We start from the raw sequence: 23,556 nt of genomic DNA, 5'->3' as shown, positions 1-23,556 counted from the left end.
ACAGACAATGATTTTAAAAGTGGTGGAGCTATAAAAGTGCTAAGCAGGGTCCAGTATAGTTTCACATTGGATGGGGGACCACATGTTAAGATTCCTGCAGGGAGTTGGACTAGATGACCCTCGTGGACACTTCCAACGCTACAATTCTACGATTCTATGAAAATACAAACAATTACAATTTCATGATGGGGATAAATGTTTTACCTCCTTCCTGTAGTGCTATTTTTCAAAAAGTCTTTTTTTATAAAAGGCAACTTTAAAAAGTATCTTCCACCTACAGCTTCATCCATGTATTATGAAATACTAAAAAAAAAATCAAGTGATATGAATACTTTCCATAAGACAGTGGTTTCCAAACTTTCCCCCCGTGGACCAGTTTAGAATTACTCCAGGTCCTGAGGGTCCTGTTGTAGCAATTGTACTAGGTGCTATATGATTTTTAATTTTATTTTTGTGGCTTTTTTTATTTCTAAGATTGTGTTGCAGTTTGCACTCCTCCACAGAATTCAGACTGTGAGGCTATAAAATACAATACAAGAAACTAAAACAGCAATTAAAAATCAATATGATTATTTAATACAAATTTACCACGGCTCACCTGAATGATGTTTGTGGACCACTGCTGTTCCATGGACTGCAGTTTAGGAGCCTGTGTATATGTTAAGCACATGGATCACTTTAATTAGAACAATATCCATTTTTTACAGTATAATTAATCTCACTTCAACACACACAAGGAGAAACTGGAAAAGGAATGGATCCCACTTACATGTCTCTAAAAGCAAAGCCATAACTTAAGCTACTCATAACACATGGACCCAGTGTGGATTAGTGGAGAGAGTGTCGGAGTAGGATCCAGAAGACTCAGGTTCAAGTCCACCCATGAAACTCACTTAGGCTGCAATCCTAACCCACTTACTTGGGAGTAAGCCACACTCAACTCATCAGGACTTACTTCTGAGTAGACATGGGTAGTATTTTAGTCTGTGACCCTTGACCACTCAGCCTAACCTACCTTACGAGTTACTGAGAGGCTTAAAAGGTGGATTCAATATTTGTGTCCCTGAGCTCCTTGCAGGAAAGGTGGCTACTCAGATAATAATAACTGATCTGAGATAAATGTATTTTGTATTAAAGCATCTACACCTATAATTTAGATTGGACTACACGTATTATAAGAAGGAGCCAAGCAAGGACGTTTGAACAATGGTACCAGTTTAAGCTCCCTCCAAATCCTATGAAAAGTAATATTGCAGGTAAATCTTGTCTCCTTTGAAATAGCTTGGAGTTTTGCCACTGACCTCAAGATAACTGGGATTTCTGCCAGAATTCTTTATGTATGCTTAAAATGGTCTGCTAAATTTGCTTTGGATCCCCTAGCATACCTGACCTTTGCTTTTTGCAGAACTGCTTGGGAAAATGCACACAAGCTAACTATCTCAGCAAGATAAGGAGCCTTGAGCTGATCCTGTAACTTGTTATAAGGTGTTTTGTAAACCCATGATCAGTCACTTACTATTTTACATGGAAATAAGCCATATTTTCTGTCAACCTACTTTTGCATAAATGAGTTTAAGGTCATACCCTCACTGAATTAGACAACATATGCTTTAGACTTCAAGCCATCTTATCCAAAGTAAGGTGGCTGAAGTCAATATAACTTCTTTAGCTGTCTGAGTCAGTCATTCAAGAGTAGCCCCATTGTCTGTAGTGGGATTTCAGCGAGTGCATTCCAGTTATGAGCCGTGTGTCTTGAAGATACCAGTCTTCAAAAATATATGATCAATGAGTAATACATTTTCAGAAATAAGTCCATTTAGGTATGCCACTGAACAAACCAAAACAGCACCCCGATACAACAGAGTTCCTATCAAATACTGCTGTTCCAATTTCCAAATGTTCCAATTTCTGTTCGCCAGACTGATGTCATGTTTTCAGTTAATCTCATATTAAGATAGCCAGTTGGTTGTTGACTAGACCAGCCAGTTTTGGGGACCCTTCAACAGATTTGTTTTATTTATGTCACCTTCATCTGAATTATTATTATTATTATTAAAAATGCTTTCATACAGGCACATATGAGCAATACAACTGACATGGAAAGGGTTTGGCTACTGTGCAGATGCAATCCTTCACACCATTAGCACAGTCTTTAGAACAGCTGCTGGTGTTTGACTGTCCTGCCTCCAATTTCAGTATTATTTAGGCTAGGTTCCTATCTCCTAGCCTCTCAGCTTCACTTGGCCTGGCTTGGTGAAGTTGCATTGCCCGTTAACTGGTTCCTTGGGCATCTTGGCAGTGGGAGAATTCACAGTAGCATCAGGGAACGAAAGGAAGAAAATCCATGCTGTCCCCTTCCCAGAAACTGGACTTGTTCTGCCATCTTAGCCCGCTCAAGATAGCACCATTTTCAGAAGTGAGATTACACTGGCGGCAGGACATCAAATAACAAGCCTTGCTGGGGCCTCAGGCCTTCCTTCAGAAAAAGGAGGGATGCTAGAACAGCTTCTGATATCAGCCCAGTTCTAAGTCCTCACCTTATCCACTATGCTACAGTGTCTATCTGCAACCATGTTAGTTTAAACCTGATTGCTTGTAATTGGATGTGTGCATTTCTGTGTCCCTATTAGAGCAAACAGAAATTACATTGCAATCATGTTTCCCTACATTTTATGCATTTTAAAATTTTCGTGTGAAATCTGAGAATTGGGGGTGGATGGATAAATACTCCCAAGAGTGTGCATCAAAAGCATTCTCTGTTTGTTTTTCTTTTATAAGCTTGCACACTGGAGTGTTTCTGTAAGAACGTTATTAAAAGGAATCCAATTTTTTAAAACAAAAAACAAATCCCAGCCTTTTTGGTACTTAACGTCTTAAAAGCCAAGCTTCTTTTTACTAGCCATGCCTATGTAGACCACTAAATTCTTTGAACCTATATTCTGCTATAATTCCAAGGTTTATTAGTAAGTTTCACCAGACAACAAAAATATTATTAGTCTGAAAGAAAGGGGGTAGTGATCGAAATGTAATCTCACACTATCATGAGGCAATATCAAGCTTAATACATGTATGTAACAAGGACCGAGGCTCTGAAAAACCAAACCATCCATAAATTTACCATTTTTATTGACAGCGTGTCTTTTAACCCTAAACAGCAATGGAAGAAGACCAATAAATGAAACATTTACTGAATAACTTGCCTTATTTTCAAGTGGTGTGTGATTCCTTTCTAGCTGTCTCTAGAAGATGTTTTTAGCCTAATTTGCTCCCTAGAAATTTCACTCACTAGAGTTCTACATCTATGACGTTTCATTGCCTGAAGCCAAGTCTGAATAAGAACTTTCTTAAGATATACTTATCCTAATGCCCGTCTATAAGCATTGGGCTCCTTTAGTTTGATTTATTTGTACTATACTGATATATAGTTTGCATGCATTCTGACATCCAGTTTCACAGGACAACTCTTAAGGTTTCCATTTATTTATCTTATTTAGATACAGGTCTTGAATTTATGTGCCACATTCCCTACCAATGAAAATGGTGCCCGAAGCAGTGCATAACCACAACAAAACAATAAAAAGTGTGACTAAACACAAATCTAAAAAAAAACCTTACTGAAAACCCAGTAACATCTAAGAGAGTAGTAACAGAGCCAGGTAAAATTCCCCATAGTTAAACAAAAGGAGTTACATTATCAGCAAGCAGGAGATACTGAGAAAAGAGCCAGAGAGAAAACATGTAAAGATGAGGTGCCATGTGTCGCAGTTGGCAGCAAAGTGTTCCAGTTCATTTAAAACAGATGTAGGTGCTTTCAATCTCATGTTTACCACCACAATGTATAAGAGGAGGAGAAAGGGGATGTCAAGGATTTCCTTCTGCTGGATGCAATGTAGCAAATGTTAGCATCCTATCAGCTGAATTAGTGTGCAGCTAAATGTTTCAATGGGCCTTAAACACGAGCGACTTCCATTGGATTGTGTCCTTTGCATTAGAAGACTGGGACACTTATCACACCTATAATGGCCACCACACTTAACTACACCCAGTGCTTTTTTCCCTAAAAAAATGTTTAGGGGGACCCTCATTTTCCTACTCATATTGAAATACTGCCCCTCAATGAGTCCAAACTTAGATTCACAAAATGTTTAGGGGTATGCATACCCCTGCGTCCCCCCGAAAAAAGCACTGACTATAGTGGTACCTTGGGTTACATACGCTTCAGGTTACAGACTCCGCTAATCCAGAAATAGTGTTTCAGGTTAAGAACTTTGCTTCAGGATGAGAACAGAAATCGTGCTCCGATGGCGCAGCGGCAGCAGGAGGCCCCATTAGCTAAAGTTTAAGAGCTAAAGGTTAAGAACAGTTTCAGGTTAAGAACGGACCTCCGAATGAATTAAGTACTTAACCCAAGGTACCACTGTACACCTAAAATAAGAAAAATGCAATATAATAAAGGGGGGTATGTCTAGTAGAGGTGCAGCACATTGAAATGAATGAAACAAGTGAGCCACTACTATAGTTAAGTCCCATTGTGTTGGATCCACCTATAGCACCCTGTCAGCGGCAGCCCTACACAAGGACTTCCATTTGTAGAACGGCCCTTTCCTACTCTCCTCCTCCTCCTGTGCGCCCACTGAAATTGGCCCCTTAGAGCCAGGAGAAACTCCAGAACAGCATGCAGCAGGAAGAGAGTGGGGATGATTCCATCTGAAAAGCTGAAATGCTTGCAACGAATAGACTGTTGGGAAGAATATAAAGTTGAACTCCACCCGTTGTTTTCAGTGGGACTCATTCGCAACTTACTATACTTGGATAAAGGGATAAGGATGAGATACAGTGCAGTCACAGCTGAAGTTCACTAGTGCCACAGGGCTTGTCTATCCTCCTCTTCCCCACTCCACCACATTCCCTGCAAAAATCTTCTCTAGAGAGTTTGGGAACCACCGGATGTCCCACTGTGCTAGTAAAGATCCTTTTGCACAACTGAATCTCTCTCTCTAAATGTTTAATGTCTGACCAGATCCATTATCATGAAAGTCATTAATGCCCTAAGCTACCCGCCCTTCTCCCCTATACTGCTTAAAAATAATATAAAATATAAAAATAAAATGTGTGTGTGCATTATCTGCTATTTAGTGCATCCACGAACACAAGTCAAATGAGCAGCTTCTTGCTTTTTTAAAGCAGACTGTCACTAGTATGCTCAGATACATGATTCTCTTTGCAGCTGAGAAATGAAGCTCCTGCATACAAAAAAGAAGTGGCAAGGGAGACGTTTCTGGTTTCGGCTGTTGTCTCAGGCACATTCAGTATGTGTGTAGCCTAAGGGCATAAGTAAGCAGAGGAGATAGAATGGACAGGCCTTCCTGTAGTACAGTTAAGTGTCAATCTGCTATCCAAGTAATATGTACAGTAACAACATCTAGAGTATTCCCAGAGAGATCAATATCAAGAGTACCTTTGAGAATTTCTATTATTTTATATTTATCTATCTTGGGAGAATACGGAAGCCTGAATCAGAAGCAGTGCTCTGGTTGTCATTCGCTAGGCTATATAGACCCTATCATAAAGAAAACAAAGTCCTTGTGTCAGAAAGGCTGCAAACTATATAAATTTAGGCTGCAATTCTAAACCCACTTACCTGTGAATAAAGTCCATTGAATTCAATAGGATTTACTTCTAAGCAGTCATGGCTAGGATTGGGCTGCTGTCCATCCAGCTTGAATCGAAGAAAATAATGATCCCAGAGCACCAATCTGTAAACACGGTTGCAATTTTAATATTTGAAGTTTTATTTTGTCTAATATTTTGTCGGGAGCTGCTCAGAGTGGCCGGGGCAGCTCAGTCAGATGGATGGCATATAAATATATTATTATTATTATTATTATTATTATTATACAGTGGAACCTTGGTTTTTGAGCGTCTTAGAAGCTGAACTATTCGGAACCCAAACGCCAAAACCCCCGGAAGTGAATGCTTCCGTTTTCGAACGCGCCTCAGAAGTCAAACGGCTTCTGAGGCGTATTTCTCCATTTTCTCCATTGAAATTGCCAACCGCTCATTGCGCCTTGGTTGTCGAACATTTCAGAAGTCAAACAGTCTTCCAGAACGGATTATGTTCAACAACTGAGGTTCCACTGTATAATAATTAATGAGAATAAAAGTGGCACGAGGCATGGGGAAAATAACAGATACCTGTTCCCTCTTGGTGCCTGGTCTTGGGCACTTCTCAGTGAGGATGTGTGCATAGAAGAGACAGGAAATGTGGGGTTTTGTTGCTATATGTAGGAAAGCTGGTTGGGTGTCTTTCATTTATTTTAAAATATTCACATTCTGCAAGCCCTGTGTCCCCCAGCACAGTTTGTACCTGCATGTGAACTTCTGAATTAGCCTAAAGTGATTGATTAGCCACTTAATCAACTCTTTAAGGGCAATACTGTTGAAGTGTCTTTCTTTAGGTTGCACTCCTGAACACACTTACTAAGGAGTAAGTCTGACTGGATACTATGGGACTAACATTTGAGTAAACCTGCATAGGACTGCACTGTTAGGTTACAATCTCTGTGGTTTTCTTGGCTAGTGAAGCAAGGATGAGACACTCACCAGACAATAGCAATTTGAAAATTATGAAGTATAATGACTCCATGAGACGTAAGCTTTTCCAGTCCATGACTGTATTTATATGAAATGTGTTGTATAACACATTGCACAAAATGTGATGTACAAAAACCCATTGTTCTTCTGCGATTTGTGGAACTGCAGACCAAGTAAGAACACATAAACCACTGACACCCTCAGAAATTATTTGCTGGCTCAGTCTGTTAAAGGTGCACCACATAAGGGAAAAAAATGTAAACAAAACAATCAGGTTTTGCATTGTTGCCCTGCAGTGAAGGTTGAAAAGAAACACTGTGCTTTAGAAAACATTTGATTTTAAGGCCTGGGAAATGTTAATTAGAATATTTTAAGTAATATGGTTTTTTTGGGGGGGAGTCTTGTCTAGACATATTACTAAATGTGCATAGTAAATTAAAGGCGAGGCTCTTAAAACTTATACAAAGATCTCATTTGCAACTAAGCATGACTAAAAGGTGTGATGATTCCATTAGGACGATGGCAGACTAACAGTGCAAGACACTTCTACTCAGAAGTCAATCCAATTGAGTTCAACAGGGCATACTCCCAAGTAAGTGTACTTTAGGCTAAGTTACAGAATGCTAAAACTGTTAAACTACAAGATTTAAAAACACAAAAGATTTCTCATTTAATACTTCTCAGGATTGCTTGAAACACTTTCTGAATTTGGGATACAAATATATTCATATATGTCTGAAGTTGCCATAATCTTCTCTTACCTATATGATAGTAAAAGCTGCGGCCAGAGCTTCTGTGGGATCTCAAAGCACTCATGATCATACAACTTCACTTCTCTATATGGTTGTGGCAAATGCTCACAATGAGTATTTTAAATTGTATGAAGTTCCACTCAAAGCACCTGTTTGCACCAGAAGGGGGACTTCAGAATATGGAACATCACAAAGAAAAAAAGCTGTTGTGGTACAGAATTTGTTTGGATTTCATAGGTTCTCAGATATTATTCTAGATTCCATAAAGACTAAATAGTAGGTAAAATTTGACATTTATACAGGGTGCTGTGTGGTGGAGTTGAACTGTGGTGCAACTTGTGCAAATAGGTGGGAAGAAGAGAAGGATTGCATTTTGTTGCTTCATACTTTTTAGTGTACTGATCAATAGCAATACAAACAAAACAAAAAACTTTTTGTAAAAAAAGGTTGCTGTGTTTTTGGCCCATACAGTGGAACATTAGGCAATGGGACAGGCAATCCTTCCTGTGCAAACATTGTTTGTATATGAAGTGAGAAGTGGTTAGTCAACTTTGTCCCACTGACATTCCCATTGTTGTGCTATGTTGTTGTCTTCTTCTAGGCTTTTAGCTAGCAAGGAATATTTTATGGGCTATGCAGCATATTCCTGTGAACTTCTTTTATGAATTGTGCCTATGATACCCAAATTCAAAACCGAAAGCCGGTTTTACACAATACAGTGGTACCTCGGGTTACATACGCTTCAGGTTACATACGCTTCAGGTTACAGACTCTGCTAACCCAGAATATTTTACCTCGGGTTAAGAACTTTGCTTCAGGATAAGAACAGAAATCGTGCAGCAGTGGCGCAGCGGCAGGCCCCATTAGCTAAAGTGGTGCTTCAGGTTAAGAACAGTTTCAGGTTAAGAACGGACCTCCAGAATGAATTAAGTTCTTAACCCGAGGTACCACTGTATGCTGAACCTGGAGAAGTAGCTCCAGTTGTCACGGAGGCCCCACTATAGACATGTATAGCATCTGAATACATGTATTAAAAGATATTGCACTGATGTAATTTAGCCCCAAGTGTAAACTTTCTCTCACTGACTGTAAATTTGATAAAACTAAAAATAAATCACTTTGTTGCTTGTCCTGTGTAAAGGCAGAAATAATCTTATCGTAGGGCCTGAGGGCTTGGGTGTGTGAATGTTTTTTTGTGAGTGCGTTCATTGGGAAAGTGGGGGAGGGAGAGAAATAACAGTGTTCTCATATATCAGCAAAATACTGGAGATAGAAATCTCTGCTGTTGCTGAGCTTTTCTGTTCCGGGCCTAGGAGACCTGAATATTATTAAGGGATCTGTCGCAAAGAGCATCAATCTGGCATGTAGTTGAGCCAGATATCTCTTTGCCAGGAACTGGGAAGGGGAGGGGAGAAAAGCTATAACAGCAGGCTTGCAGTCAAGGAATGGCAGGCTTTGCTTTGATTCAAGAAAGTCTGGGCACAAATATCTTCCTGGACAAGGATAACATCATGGACTTTGGGGAGCATATTAAGTCACCCCCTGCCTGAGCCTTGGTAGCAAACCTACTTGTGAAAGATCCAGTTTTGGATTCATTTGTTAAGGGCTTGAATGATGACTCTCTTTACTTTTCAGCATCCAGATAATGTGGTTCTGATAGCAGGTTTTGCTGCGATACTTAGGGAAAATGTCTAATTAATTTCAAATAAAGCAATAAGGCACAAATAAACAGAAACACAAAGTAAACAGCAGGCAGGATGGCTTAGATTTTTGTGCCTTCCCTCAAAATACTTTAATTCTTAGATTGGTCTTCTTGATTCTTGCTTATTTGTAAAACCTACCTTCATTTATTGATGTAGCAGGGTTGACAGTGGTCATTAAACTAAAAGAGAAATAAATAAGAGTTGAATTACGGTAACTACTAGGAAGCTTTCATGTTTACATAACTTCCAACAATGGCTTCAGCTAATATGGCAAGTCAATCGTTTACAGCAGGGGTTGTTAATGTGGTACCCTCAAGATGGTTTGGGCTACAACTTCCATAATCCCTAGTCTAGGTTTTGTACTTAGACTAGTGATACCCAGGCTTTTGATGTCAATTTTTTTTAAAGGAACCCCAAACTATCTACAATGTATCCCCTGGACATTACAAATAATTATGAAACAACTGGTAGAATCCACACTTCGTTCACTGTTCTGGTGTTCTGAAACTCATTGTGGCTCTATGCAATCTGCGAATGCACCCTAAAATCTACTCAACACTCCCCTGAAGCTTCATACTGTAAGGGAAGATTGGTGGCAATATTGGCACACTTGCTTTCTTTTACTTAACCTCCCCACTGATAAATTCCAGTGGTCACAGGGCTCAGCAGAATATAGTTTGAAGGCCACTAACGTGGGGTGAAAGCAGGGAGGAAAATATTAAGGTGTCATGTAATATAAGTGTTGCTATCACACCTTCTTTAAAAGGAAAATTCTCTATATTAACTTATATAGGCCTTTAATCCTATGGTGTAACTTGATGTAACTTTAAGTATATAGAGTATATTCCTTTGCTGATAAATTTTATATTTTCAGAAAGAGCAGATATCCCTGTGCAGTATCCCAGTCTTAGCTAAAGATGTCTTGGTGGAAAAGCAAGGCTGGCCCCCCGGTCTTTATAGTTATGCTCTGATTTGGAATTCAAAATTATCTATCTTTCTTAGTTGGAAGAAGAAGAAGAAGAAGAAGAAGAAGAAGAAGAAGAAGAAGAAGAAGAAGAAGAAACAACCACTTTTAGACCTGCTTTCAGTCTGTCTATATGGAAAAGAAGAAACACATAATTATAGTATCAGTCCATGGATAGATCTTTCACATGAAGTGTAGGATTTATACCCAGATAGCAAAGCTTTTTCCTGTAGCATGATATGCATAGCAGGAAAAAATATTAGCAAAGAATATGCTAATGGATGGTAATTCGTACACTGTGATCAGTGTAGAATACTGTTTACAAGTTCTTTTGTTCAGTATTTTATTCTTGGCAAAGGGGGAAAAATAACAGATCAAGAGAATCACTGCAACCTAATTTCATATATTTTGCTGATTTTTGGAACAAAGGAAGAGGAACTGAATCTATGTAACTCCAGCACAATGGATGTACTTCTGACAGAAAATACCTGTTTTGTAAAGCTTTTTCCCTCAGATAATTTTTCATGTCCCCTCCTCAGCATTTCTCCACTCTAGCCAGACTGTCAGCTCTTTGGGAAACAGGAGCCAATCGTTGGAGATTACCATTCTGAAATCTCTTTGTTGGCACTGTTTGCAAAGTGTTATTCCTTTAAATTAATATGACCTCAAAATTAGATGCATAAATAGAGATGTCGATCTTCAGCTATCAGACCAATTCCTTTAAAGGAGTAAAAGAATGCGACTAAGAACTAGCTGAAGCTCAACAACAGCATTGAAGATAGAGCATTTATTTGAGTGCTTAAATAGACACTTAAGAGCCTAGCTTTGCACAATTATTAATAGACTAGAATGTAATCAAATTATCACAAGGGAATTTAGAGCTCTTCTGCACTTTTCCTATCAAAATGTACAGAAGCAAACTAACTGATGGATTTTATTCTGGACCATAATATATCTTGAAGCTGATGAGGTTATCTACCAATGCTTGAAGCAGTAATAAAACAATTACACTAACATTAACACCTTTTGATAAATAGTTCTCACATCTCGCAACACTCAGCTCATAACTGATATATGGCTCCTTGTGCTGAGGAATATTAATCTATGAAATCTATCTTATCAAGTGGATTTGGCCGTATTTGATAGAAACATTTAACAACAAAGGCTTGTGAGGATGAGTTTTCTGACCACAGCTGCTAACACTGAATCAGAGAGTTGACTCCTGAATATCCTCCCTTATCGTTTTGGACGCAGGTTGTTGGGCAGCGGTGGCAATTAGAAGGAATAGAAGCTCCACCGCCCAGTTAGGTTGCTGCATAGGACTTTGAATACTAGCCATAAACTGTGAGGGACGGGGAAAGTGGCACCGAACAGGAATAGTGCTACACATCTGGGGTCATCAGGCTCCACAAGTCTGAGGACGACAGCTGTAGCAATCAGCTGTAAGTGTTTAGAGAAGGGGATTATTAAAAGCTGAGGAAAACCTGCCAGATCATAAAAAAGGCTAAAGAAGACATGTTGTCTTTTCCTGCCCTGGGAATAAGGAAGTTTGTGAAGAACAGCTGAGAATACAGAAGAATCAATTTCTGTGCTGAGTTCCTTTGATTAACAAACTGCCTGGTGGATAAGGATGGCGGGAGCAGGGAAAATGAGATCAGGAGCCAGGGGGAAGAAATATCAGTATTATTTACATCCTGTCCTTGCATTGTTATGACAATGTAGTAAATGAAATGGAACCAAATGGTTTGAATCCAACATCTGGAGAGACACAGCCACTTGGGCACTGCCCTCAGTTTGCCCCAAACTGTCTGCCTTCTTATTTACAATGTCCAGGGGCAAGGGACAGCACTGCCTGTCAAGTTACTCTTCCTTAGTCTCAATGTTGTCTTCATAGAACTCATAAAGGAAGAAGATGGGGACAAAAGTAGAATTAGTTGGCCCTCTTGTCATTGGCTATGCCTTTACCTACTGCTGGGCTCCCTGCATTTCAGCTTACCAATCCAAATGGGCAGCAGCCACAACTGTTCCCCACCATTGCCCAATTGCAACCACCTGTGCCACAGCTTCCAACATTTTGGTCCATCCTCCTTCTCAAACTACCATTTTGTTTCACTTTGCCTCCAAATTGCTGCCGCCAATTACTGCTGTTGTCTTAACTTTTTCTTCTCCAACTCCAAGGTCATTACGGCGATGTCAATAAAAGTTTAGATATTTTAGCTCATCAAAGCCCTTTACTCAGAAATGACAAGGACACATTCTGCAGAATCTTGTAGTCAGAAGAAATGATGATTGAAATTGATTTGTATCCCATGGTTGTTTTGTATTTTTTGGGTAACACCAAATATATGGACCAAACAGTTGAGATGGGACTTCTGGAAACTGCAATTATATGAATGTCTGTAGCAGGAAAATGTTAATAAAGGGCAGCCCATGGAACTGAGGTTAAGTATTTTCATACTTTTCAGCTAACCCAGTAATGTCCCTGAATTCTCATTAAAAATGATCTCCATAATCTTGCTTTACCTCATTAAGAAAAGTGCAATTTGAGGAACAAGAAATAGAACTTCAACAGGGAGAAAAGGTCTGTGATTTCATTTCTAAATCTTCAGTCTTAGCTTTCTGAAAGTAGTACAGTAGCCATCAAACGCAAGTATAAATTTTATTTGTAAAGTTTGTAAACAATGACATGTTCCAAAAAGAATGGATCCTTATGTTTATTAAATTTTCCTCTAATGATTGCTTAAATATTTGTATATAGGATGATCTATGCGCACATTAGCTAACAGAGTTGGTGTGGTGTAATGGTTAGAGCATTGGACTAGGACCTGGGAGGCCAGGGTCCAAATCCCCACTGAGCCATCAAGCTCACTGGGTGACCTTGGGCCAGTTGCTGCCTCTCAATCTAACCCAGTGGCATAGCGTGGGGGGTGCAGGGGGGGGGGCGGCCGCACCGGGCGCAACATCTGGGGGGGGCGCTCGCACTTGCAGCTCTCTGCCCCTACCTGGCTCACTCACTCTCTCTCACTGCAGTGCTGGCTGTGCGAATCCAATCCTAGCCGCTGGGTCGCTGCCCACTGTGGAGGGGAGGGTGCCAGGCATGCGGTGCAGTGCGGAGAGAGAGTGAGGGGCTATCTGCGGGAGGGACAGTGCAGTGGGGGGGGGGCGCAAATTACTTGCCTTGCCCCGGGTTAGGGGGCGCAAATTACTTGCCTTGCCCCGGGTGCTGACAACCCACGCTACGCCACTGATCTAACCTACTTCACAGGGTTGTTCTGAGGAGAAAATGGGGAGAAGAACCACCGTAACCACCACTTTGAGCTCCTTGGAGGAAAGTGGTATATAAGGGTAATAAATGAATGAATAATAAATACAGAATCACACACACACGCCTTATAATCCAATATTCAACATAGGTTGAATACCCCCAAACACTACTGGACTACAACTCCAATCATCCCTTTCCATTGGACATAGTTGTTGGGTCTGATGGTACTTGGAGTCCAATAACACCTAGAAGGCCACAAGTTCACCACCCCTGCCACATAGGAAGAACAAACCAAGAGGTAGGACTAAGGAACAAGCGACAAATCAGAATGAAATGAAAAATCAGGACTGGAGAACAAACCAGAGAGCATAAAGAACATGCTAGGACAGAGTAACACACCAGACCTAAAGAAGACCTTGTTGCTCAAGCAAAGCTCATCCAGAAAAAGGAAGCCCCTTATACTCCTCCTTTCTTAGAAAGATTCAGCCTGGGTGTGTGGAATCAGTTCAGAAGGGTCTTACCTAAAAAGAGGCTCTTCCAAGTGAGGACAGCCATCGCCTGTTCTACTAACCCTGATGGCTATGTTCTACTGCCACTGTCGGGGGCAGTATGATTCTGAACACCAATTGCTGAAACCCATAGGAGGGGAGACTGCTGTTGCACTCAATTCCTGCTTACATCCTTTCCACCTTCAACTGGTTGACCACTGGCCTGATCCACCAGACTCTTCTTATGTTTTAGTGGTTCACCACAGACAGATTCCAACAGCTCTGATACCTGGATGCTGCTAACACAGTGGTTTTTGATACCATGGACTATATCCTCCTTCTGGACTGCCTGTAAGGGTTGGAGTTTGGAGGTATCTGAAAGGCACCTCACTCCATCTTGTAGATCCTTCACATACAGCCTGGAACAGATAGGTACTATGATTGTGAGCACCTTATCTAAACCATACTGCATCTACGAGGCAGGATGCACAAAGGAAACTTTAAAAACCCCAAATCCCTTTTGAATAGACTCTTTCACTGCTGTTTCACTACACCTGCTCTGATGCTGGCACCTATTAACATTCCACTGAAGCAATTGGACAGGCCGTACCTGGTACACTCAAAAGAACAAGAGGTGCTTTCTACATGGTCTCATCAGGACCATTCAAGCAAAAGACAAGCAGTCAAGAAAGGAAGAATGCCCATTAAGAGGGAACAATTTGTGGAATACAAATTCTCATATAGTCACATGATATTTTCAGGAGCAACAATATACTTAGAACTAGATCCAGTCACAGTTAAGCACTTTTAAGTCCCATTGATTCCAATAGAAGGGAGTTAAACTCATAGAAGGGTTAATCAGGAGTGAACTCTTTTTCCAACAAAATAAATTGATGAAAGTTAAGTATATATGCAATGAAGCCACTGAAATAAATTGGACTTAAAATGTCTCAATTTTGACTGGAGCAGATCCAATAATTATTCCTTAACTGTCTTATATAGTGCCTTTATTAAGTGAGATCTTAGAATTTTGAATAAACACTCATAAACTAATAGGACATTTTGCACTGCTGTATTTTGCTGTGCAGATTTAAATGTTTCTCTTCCCTCTGTATAATCAAAGCATAAATTAACAGGAATTCTAAGAAACCTAGAAATCAATTTTGAAATCAGTACACTTTTGAAAGATTCAGCCCACCATCTTGGTTGAAAATGGCATCCAACTGTATTCAAACACAGAGGAAAAACCTGCTCCTTGATCTCAGGAACTACCATGTAAAATTTGGTTAAAATACACTCATATTGGAGTGCTCTGTAGACTGATAGCTGTAGTCTTATATATACTAGCCTTTTGCGCTCTTTCACTCTTGTCTGATGTTCCTAACAATTCTTTAAGACCTTTTTTTGGGACTTTTCTATATTTTCTGTTTTAACTCCTTTTAGTTTTCTTTAAAGTGGGGTTTTTTTTTAGATTTTAAAAGATTGTACCCCTCCCTCCTTATGCTGGTCTACGAGCGTAATAAAGTGTTGTTGTTCACACACACACACACACGTATGAATGGAAAACATAATTTGTTGGCTTTAGGGCTCCGCACAGTCCCTCCCACTCGGGTTTCTAACCTGGCCCAATTTGCGGGAGGTACTGCAGTGCTGCTGTACATGCCTGGCTGCTGTGCCAGACCAGCTTAGCCTCCTCATTCTGCACACCACCACCCCAATCAGGTAAAGCAATAGAAATACTTAACGAACCGACCAATCATGTCGGTTCATGCCCCCCTCCCACATTGCTGTCTCCAGTGTGTCCTGGCTCAGTGTGGTTCAGGCCACACTGGTTGCCACCCGCAAACATTCCCAAGCATAGACCAAAACCTACTTCTCAGTCTCAGGAACGGTCATGTCAAATTGGGCAATGATATCTTCAGCGGCATCCATGTTGGTGCACTTTAAAAACTGAGCCAATTGGGCAATGGCACACACACCAAACTGGGTGATGGTATCTTCAGAGGCATCCAAATCAGTGGTTTGTTTGTCTCCATGTTATGCACCTTCATTGCAGCTTGCTGCACTATCATGGCTTTGTTTACTGTTCCTGCTGCACCCACACCCTCCTGCTATCTGATTTTGTAGCCAAAATCAAAGGGGAGTAAAGAAACACAACCAATAGGATTGTAAATATTCATTCATCATGATCACCATTGCTTATAGGTATCTTTTGAAAAGAGGATTATTTTCCCACCGTGGAGAAACTAATTCAAAATCCCAGCAAGATTAGCTTGCCCCAGTCATAAGGCAGAGGAACAGCAGCTGCTAGGAGCCTGCTCCCCCTTGCTTCCAGAATGAACTTGGCTGTGCTAGTTGATCAGTTGCCCTGTGATTGTAAAGGTGAGGGGATGGGCATTTGGCCGTGAGCCAAAAATGGAGGGCTACAGAAAGGTGGTGTCTGTCTTTCATAAATAGAAATTAAGAACACAAGAAGAGCTCTGCTGATTAGAGCAAAAGCCATCTGCTTAGGGCCGTCCCATCCAGGAAGCAGATAGATTGAAGCAATTGCATTAGGCAATGGAATCCAATGTACAGGTGCACCTTCCAGCTGCTGCCAGAAAAGTGTGGAGAAGCAGCTGCAGCAGCTTTTGGGTTCCGGCAAGATCCCAGTGAGATTTGCCAGGCCCCCGAAGCCTCAGCCGTGTGGCCCTGGCAAGCCAGGCTTCAGCAGGGGTGGCAAGGGAACCTGGGTGGTGAGCAACAGGTGGCGCACGTGCAGGGCAGCACCATCCCGTTTCACCTCAGGTGGCAAAACAGGACAGGCCGCTCCTGTACTACTCCAGCAACTTATTCTTACAGTGTTAAACCTATGGGAATCCTGTGAACAGGACCTGAGTGCAAAAGCACTGTCCCCATCTTTGAGACTCAGCAACTGGTATATGTGGTTGTCTCTTTTCATTATTTTAAAATGTTAACAGATATTATTGCAGGCTACTTCAAGGACGAAGCAGGGAATAAGATATAGTCTACCACTTTGAAACCTCGCCTCTTGAGCCAGTGGCAGCAGACAAAACTTTGGGGGAAAGCAAGGCGACGGGGCTTGAACTCCATGGCAGATTAGCTGCTATGCACACAAAAGATCCCAGTCCAATCATCAGCTTCTCCACGTAGGTCTTGGAGAAACCCCCAGACTGAAATCTTGGACAGACACTACAATTCAGTGTGGGCAGTACGAAGCTGGTCCGACTCGTAGCAGCTTCCTGTGTTCCTATGATCTATCTATGCACACACACCTTTTAAAGCCATAGTTAACTAAAGCAAGGAAATTTGTCCTACTCCAGGCAAGCATAATTGACAGCAAGGCAACTCCAAACCAAATGAGTCTTCCAGACGTTTGCAGGGCACACAAGTGTTTGTGGGTTGTCAATCAGGCATGCCTCAGACAGGCACTTTGCGTAGGCAAAGGCCACAAATCAGAGCCCACTGTGAGCCGGATATTTTAGGTACAGTTCTCCTAGCGCTTGGGACTCAGTTTTTTCCTGGTTCTAAATAGCAAGAAGGAAGTTCCAATTATGCGTACAGATCTGATCTGCAGGATTGTGCCTGAGGTCTAAACGGCTTTTGCTGTTCAAATATAAATGCAACTATGCTAGCCTGAGGAGGCTTGCTCTGGTGGTCCATTAGTGCAGTGCAAGCGGGGGGTGTTAATTGCTGGATTCAGATCTGACTAGACTCCCTACCTCAACCCCAAAGCGCAGCCTGTTGAGGTTAACCCAGACACTGGACCACAAATACAGCTGCCTCTTTGCTTTTCCTATTGTCTGAACTTATCTTCAGACAGCTATTAAAACACAATATGACCTTCCTTTCAAGGCCATTTCAGAACTCTCCCAATACCAATATCAGTGCGAACTTTTACCTAGACAGTTGGGAGTGGGTGGGAACAGAGATTCTTCTGAACTTCTCTAGACAATATAAGAGATATGATATTAATACAGAGAACAATTTGTACGGGGGGGGGGGGGAAATGGTTTGATGCATTACTAGAACTTTCCTCCCCACTTAAATGGTTATTTTCATTTATTATATGTCTTAAGAAAAGATGTAGTACAGCTTATTTAGCACTCTTAAAAGTTACCCTTGCATGAATGTGGTTGTTTTCTAAAGCACATTCTGTACTTGCATTGCAAGATTGTGTGTGTGCGCCCCCACCCTTCCCTCGATGGTGGATTATAAACCTCAATCCTAGAAGCAGCTGAGTCTGAGCACTCTTGCTGAATCAGCAGAGCTGTAAGAGAACACAAACACCCTAATGGAGTTACCGAGATAACTAATTTGCTCAACTGAGTCCACAGTAATTGGTAGTTTGCAAGATTGTGCCTATAGAGAATGCAATACCTGAAGGAATACATAGTATTTCTGTTGTGGCATAGACCCAAATCGACATTTTTCTCCACAAATGGTAAAATCATAAATGGGTCAACACCAATAAGCTAGTGTCTAAAAAAAACTTTTCTCAAATGTTAGGACTAAAAAACCCCCCAGCATTACCAACAAAGGGGTATTACTGCTCTTCAACTAATGCTTTGAGGGCATCTCATGCATTAACTAGTCATAATCCTTCCAAAAATCCTGCAAGGCAGGAATGGGGAATGTTCTAACCCTCTGGATATTGTTGGACTCCACCTCCCATCAGCCCCAGGCAGCACAGCCAATGGTCAGTGATGATGGGAACTGTAGTCTAACAACATTTGGAAGGCCACAGATTCCCGCTCCCTGCTGTAAGGACAGTCATTTTTATTATCTCCCACCCATAGAGACTCTTGAAGAAAGTAAAAATCAGTTCAGTATCTGTTTTAAGTCCAGTTGGTGTCACTGCCCTTTGCTATTAAACTAGGGTGGACTATGAATCTCAATAAAAGGAACTGTGCATCATGGAACCAGCTGAAAAGAATAAAAAGGCTGTCTAATCTAACCTGCTGTTTTAAGAGTAGACTAGAAAATCCTTCTAGTCTGCAATGTGGCCCAAGCAGGGAGCGAAAGCATTGCAGGAAGGCTCTTGCAGAGCAAATAGCTGCAAAGGAGCCAAGCTACACACTGAAAGTGGTTCCAGTTAAAGATGCCACAACACTAACCTCAATAATTTAGAAGATGTGATTGCCTGTGACAGGAACATTTTTCTCCCTGATGAGTGCATAGTGGTTTAAATAAATTTAGATGAGGGGAAATGTTCTATCATGTCTCTCCTTCACCCAAACCTCAAACTAGTTTGGAGACAGGAGAGGAAGAAGCCGCTTCACACCAGATCAGACTCCCCTCTCCCCCATCTGATCCACAATTGTCTGCTTTGTGTTTCCCTGCTCCTTCAGAGCCTTGTAGTCTCCAGAGACTTTCCCACAATCTGCTACCAGTTCCATTTTACCTGGAGATACCATGGAGTAGGACTGGCACCTTCTGCAAGCATTTATGTGCTCTGGCTCTGAGCTTTGATCCATCCCTAAAAGGACTGACTTTTAGATGTAGTTTCATTTTGGCTCAGTTAGCTTGGGTAGCCCTACACAATGCAGAGGGGGTCATCTCAAGAACAAATCCAGACTCAATCCAGACGTTCAGGATAATCTAAATCTCACTTATTTCAGTGGGAAAATTAAAGATGTGCTTAACTCTCCCCTACTGAAATTGAAGGGTTCCTGTGGATGAGATCGAGGCTTCCAATTGCAGGTGTCGAAGTCGTTCCTCATCTAACAAACATTACTTCTGAATACTTTAGTGTTTGCATTAAGCAAGCAAGTAGACAGTATGGAAGGAAACTTTTATTTAGGAAATGGGGGATCTTTGATGCCATTAAATGTTTTTTTTTTCTTATTCAAAAGCACTCAGAAGATGATAGATAAGTGGACTGGCTGTGTATAAATCAAAGGTGAATAAAATGCTGAACTGCAGTGCCTCCTAAACTGTACTACTAATTATAATTTAGCAATCACGCCTCAACAACAACATCTCTTGGACTCCAGCAAACACAGTTCTGAAATTATTACACGCAAGTACAGTATCCCTGCTGAAATCAAATGAATCACACAATGAGTAGATTCAGAATTGCAGCTACAGATATCAGGTGCATATTCAGATAAGATATGCATTATCAAGTGTGGGAACAACTAATATTTTTGCCACGTGACTAGGTGGAGCACCACAGTGATGAGCAATTTAGTTCTGTGGTATTAGTATAGTTATAACATTCTTTTGCGCAATATGTGGATATATATGTGTGTGTGTGTGTGTTTATTTGTTAAGGTTTCAGTTTGTTTTAAGTGCATTTGTTGCTTTTGTGTTTTGAACTGTTTTTAATTACCGTATTTTTCGCCCCATAAGACGCACCGGCCCATAGGACACAACCTAGTTTTTTTTTTGGGGGGGGGAAATAAAGGAAAAAAATTATCCCCCCCCCCCAGGTGCGGGGCTGGGGCGGGGGAAGCTGTGCGAAGCCCGAAGCTTGGGGCGTGCTGAGCTCAGCGCGCCCCAAGCTTCTGGGTGCAGGCAAGCTCTCCGCTAGCCGTGGGAGAGCTGCGTCTCCCACGGCTAGCGGATAGCTTCCTGAAGCCTGGAGAGGAGACCCCCTTCGCTCTCCAGGCTCCAGCGAAAGCCTGCATTCGCCCCATAGGACGCACACACATTTTCCCTTCATTTTTGGAGGGGGAAAAGTGCGTCCTATAGGGCAAAAAATATGGTATCTTCTGTGTCACCTTGATACAGTGGATTAGAAAGTGATTTAGTAAGTCATTAATAGAAATAATAATATACTACTTTGCATCACAAAGGGGTTTACAAAGTGAAAGCAAAAAATAATAATATGCAAAACAATACCAAAAAATTACCTGCAGTATGGAAAGCATCAAAACAATAAACATCAAACTCCATGACAGAGAACTGCACTCAATGCACCTATACTCAGAGCTCACCCATATTTCCGTTTGCCCCTCCCCTTTCCTCTGGCAGGTTCCTAGAGCCCACCCACCTCTTCCCCAAAGCTGGGAAAATGCTAACTAGGCTTTGGGAAGGAGGCGTGAGGACTCTGGGAAGTAAAACGCCTCCCTTACCAGGCTTTGGGAAGACAGTGTAAAGGCTGAGGGAGGCATTAAATGTTGCCAGGGGACACCAAAAAAGGCCTTGAGGGCTACATGTGTACTACTCTGTACTAGGAACCACCAGTGAGAGGCAAGTGCAGGTTAGGGGCTAAAGATGGACAAACAACCTGAGAAGGAGCAGCATGTATCAGAGCTACCACTCCACCCCAACACCTCATACACCCCATAATATGATATAGAAATGGATATGGTTGTAATATATAACAATGCACCTCATTCGTACTCAGAAATAAGTCCCATTGAGTTCAATGAGGTTTACCAAGAGGTAAATGGGTATAGGATCACTATAATATTTTACTATGCCTACGAAGCACAACTATTAGTAGGCATTCATCAGTAGCCAAGAAATACACTTCCAAGGGAGTTTTTTAATACAAATTATTGTGTTCACCATTTTGACTGGCAAATATCTATAATAAAATTATGTTTTGAATTCATAACAGACCAGCACATTTTCCATAGTGCATTTCTTCAGGGTAATGAAGTCTTTACTGCTAGTGACCTTATGACAGCACATAGACTCCTAATTCTTTCCTAAAGAATTAGAGAGAAAATGCCTGGATTTTCTGTGTTAATTATGATGTGTAGATTAGTTCCAGAGCAAGAATTTGTATGGATATGGATGTATAAATGTACATACGTGGTAACCTTCAGGGCATGGTGTAAAACTCATATAATTATATAAACTGTTTCAAAATTGGGAGCTACATGATTATAGGGGCAGTTAAAGACTGGAAATGAATGGTTTTTAAAGAAGCTAATTTGCATTGGTTTACAGTGGAGTGGAAATATGGTACTATTATTTAATATGAAGACAATATTTATTTATTTTAAGTATGTGTAAGCTATGACTTCATCTAAAAGTATATATCAGTATGGGATATATCAAACTTTAAAATCCACAATGGAATATGTGATATTTATTTGATACTTTCTATTACAGCCCATGTTGATTATGCTTGAAAACAGACTTACATAGTCAAATATGTCATGTTTCGCAAGAGAGAGCTAAAGAGAGGAAAGTCATGATTCAGCCAAGGTTTCGCACTTTTAAAACCTGTTTCTTTTCAATTGGTGAGTTAATAATTACCCTGAATAATTGTTTGTTTTACTAAATTTACATAATTGCCTCATATATAAAGGCTTTTCAAAATGAAAGTTTATATTTTCAGAAAAAATGTATTGCCATCCATAATTAAAAATTGTCCAGAAACAAATATCTTGTTTCTTCTTAAAATATGAGCTAAAATTATCTATGTGGTTTCTTCTTTTTTAAAAAACAAAAACCAAACCCTTCTAAATATCTAAAATAGCAAGATTAAAATAATTTACTGCCTTTGTCTTTTTAGTTGACATTTCCTAGCATCTTTCTATTCTGTCTCAAAAGACGTTATATTAAGCATGCATTTTGAAAAGCAGTTGTCTATAGTTCTTTGTAATATAATACATTTTAAGAAAACCAGCTCTTACTTCAGAGTTGGGATGGGGAACTTGTGTATGCCCAGATGCTGTCAGGTTTAGCGCTTCTCCCACACAAGACGCAGAATGCTGGCAGTTTAAGTAAGGCAAAGGTAAAGGGACCCTGACCGTTAGGTCCAGTCGTGGCCAACTCTGGGGTTGCGGCGCTCATCTCGCTTTATTGGCCGAGGGAGCCGGCGTACAGCTTCCGGGTCATGTGGCCAGCATGACTAAGCTGCTTCTGGCGAACCAGAGCAGCGCACAGAAATGCCTTTTACCTTCCCGCCGGAGCGGTACCTATTTATCTACTTGCACTTTGACGGGCTTTCAAACTGCTAGGTTGGCAGGAGTTGGGACCAAGCAACGGAAGCTCATCCTGTCGTGGGGATTCGAACCGCCGACCTTCTGATCGGCAAGTCCTTGGCTCTGTGGTTTAACCCATAGCGCCACCCGCGTCCCAGCAGTTTAAGTAGCTGAGGTTTATTTCTCAACAACAGCCTTACAGCAGTCCAAACTTCCACAACTCATCCTTTGCCATCAGAGTCAGTAGACTCAACTGGCTTCTGACCCCTCCCAAGGCCAGATATGCACCACGTCCTCCCCCGCCTCCTGCTGGCCCACCTCTGCTCTAATCGCTTGTTCCGCCTCCTACTTCTTGGCGACTCAGGTGCAGCCAATTCCTCTTCTGAAGTTGGAGACTCAGGTGCAGCCAATTCCTCTTCCTCTGGAGATTCCTCCCTGCTGGGTGTGTCCCTGGCAGATGCTATTGAACTCCAGATGTTGCCAATTGTTGGGGATTTGGGGAGTTGTAGTCTAGCAACATCTGGATGGCCACAGGTTCCCCAACCCTGATTTAGATGCGTTACATAAAAATGCTGGCTTTTTAAGGCAATACAAGAGCCCACCTTCGCAGGGGTTACTTTCCGGGCCCCTGAGCACATAAGTGAAATTGCTAAATGTGGGGAGCACCCTCTCTGCCACTTTGTCGTCAATCCATACTCAAAATACTGTATCCAAAAGATATCCACAACTAGAATTGAAGCTCTGGGGCTGGCGGTAGGCTTGAGGATGTGTGGAAAAGTAGCTGCTGCTGCTGTGCTACCCTGCACATCAGCTGCTAGGTGGGGAGGCTGAGCAGCATAAACAAAGCTCCATTGGACCATCTGTCTCTTCCAGGCTTCCTCTGCCCTCACTGATGTCCTCGG

The 23,556-nt window shown here is 41.4% G+C and overlaps 1 long non-coding RNA gene across 1 annotated transcript in view; it reads right to left on the bottom strand.

Annotated features, from left to right (window-relative positions):
• The window catches only part of LOC310678239, a 59,494-nt gene that overhangs the window by 1,594 nt on the left and 34,344 nt on the right, over positions 1-23,556 (bottom strand). The window contains exon 3 of the long non-coding RNA XR_014511708.1: positions 9,188-9,228. This is a non-coding gene — a long non-coding RNA (uncharacterized lncRNA). The remainder of the gene's footprint in view (positions 1-9,187; positions 9,229-23,556) is intronic.

The sequence above is a fragment of the Podarcis tiliguerta genome (assembly GCF_965153285.1).
Source record: "Podarcis tiliguerta genome assembly, chromosome: 5".
NCBI lineage: Eukaryota > Metazoa > Chordata > Lepidosauria > Squamata > Lacertidae > Podarcis > Podarcis tiliguerta.
The sequence above is the reverse complement of the archived record's forward strand: the minus strand, read 5'-3'. Positions and strand labels throughout refer to the sequence as shown.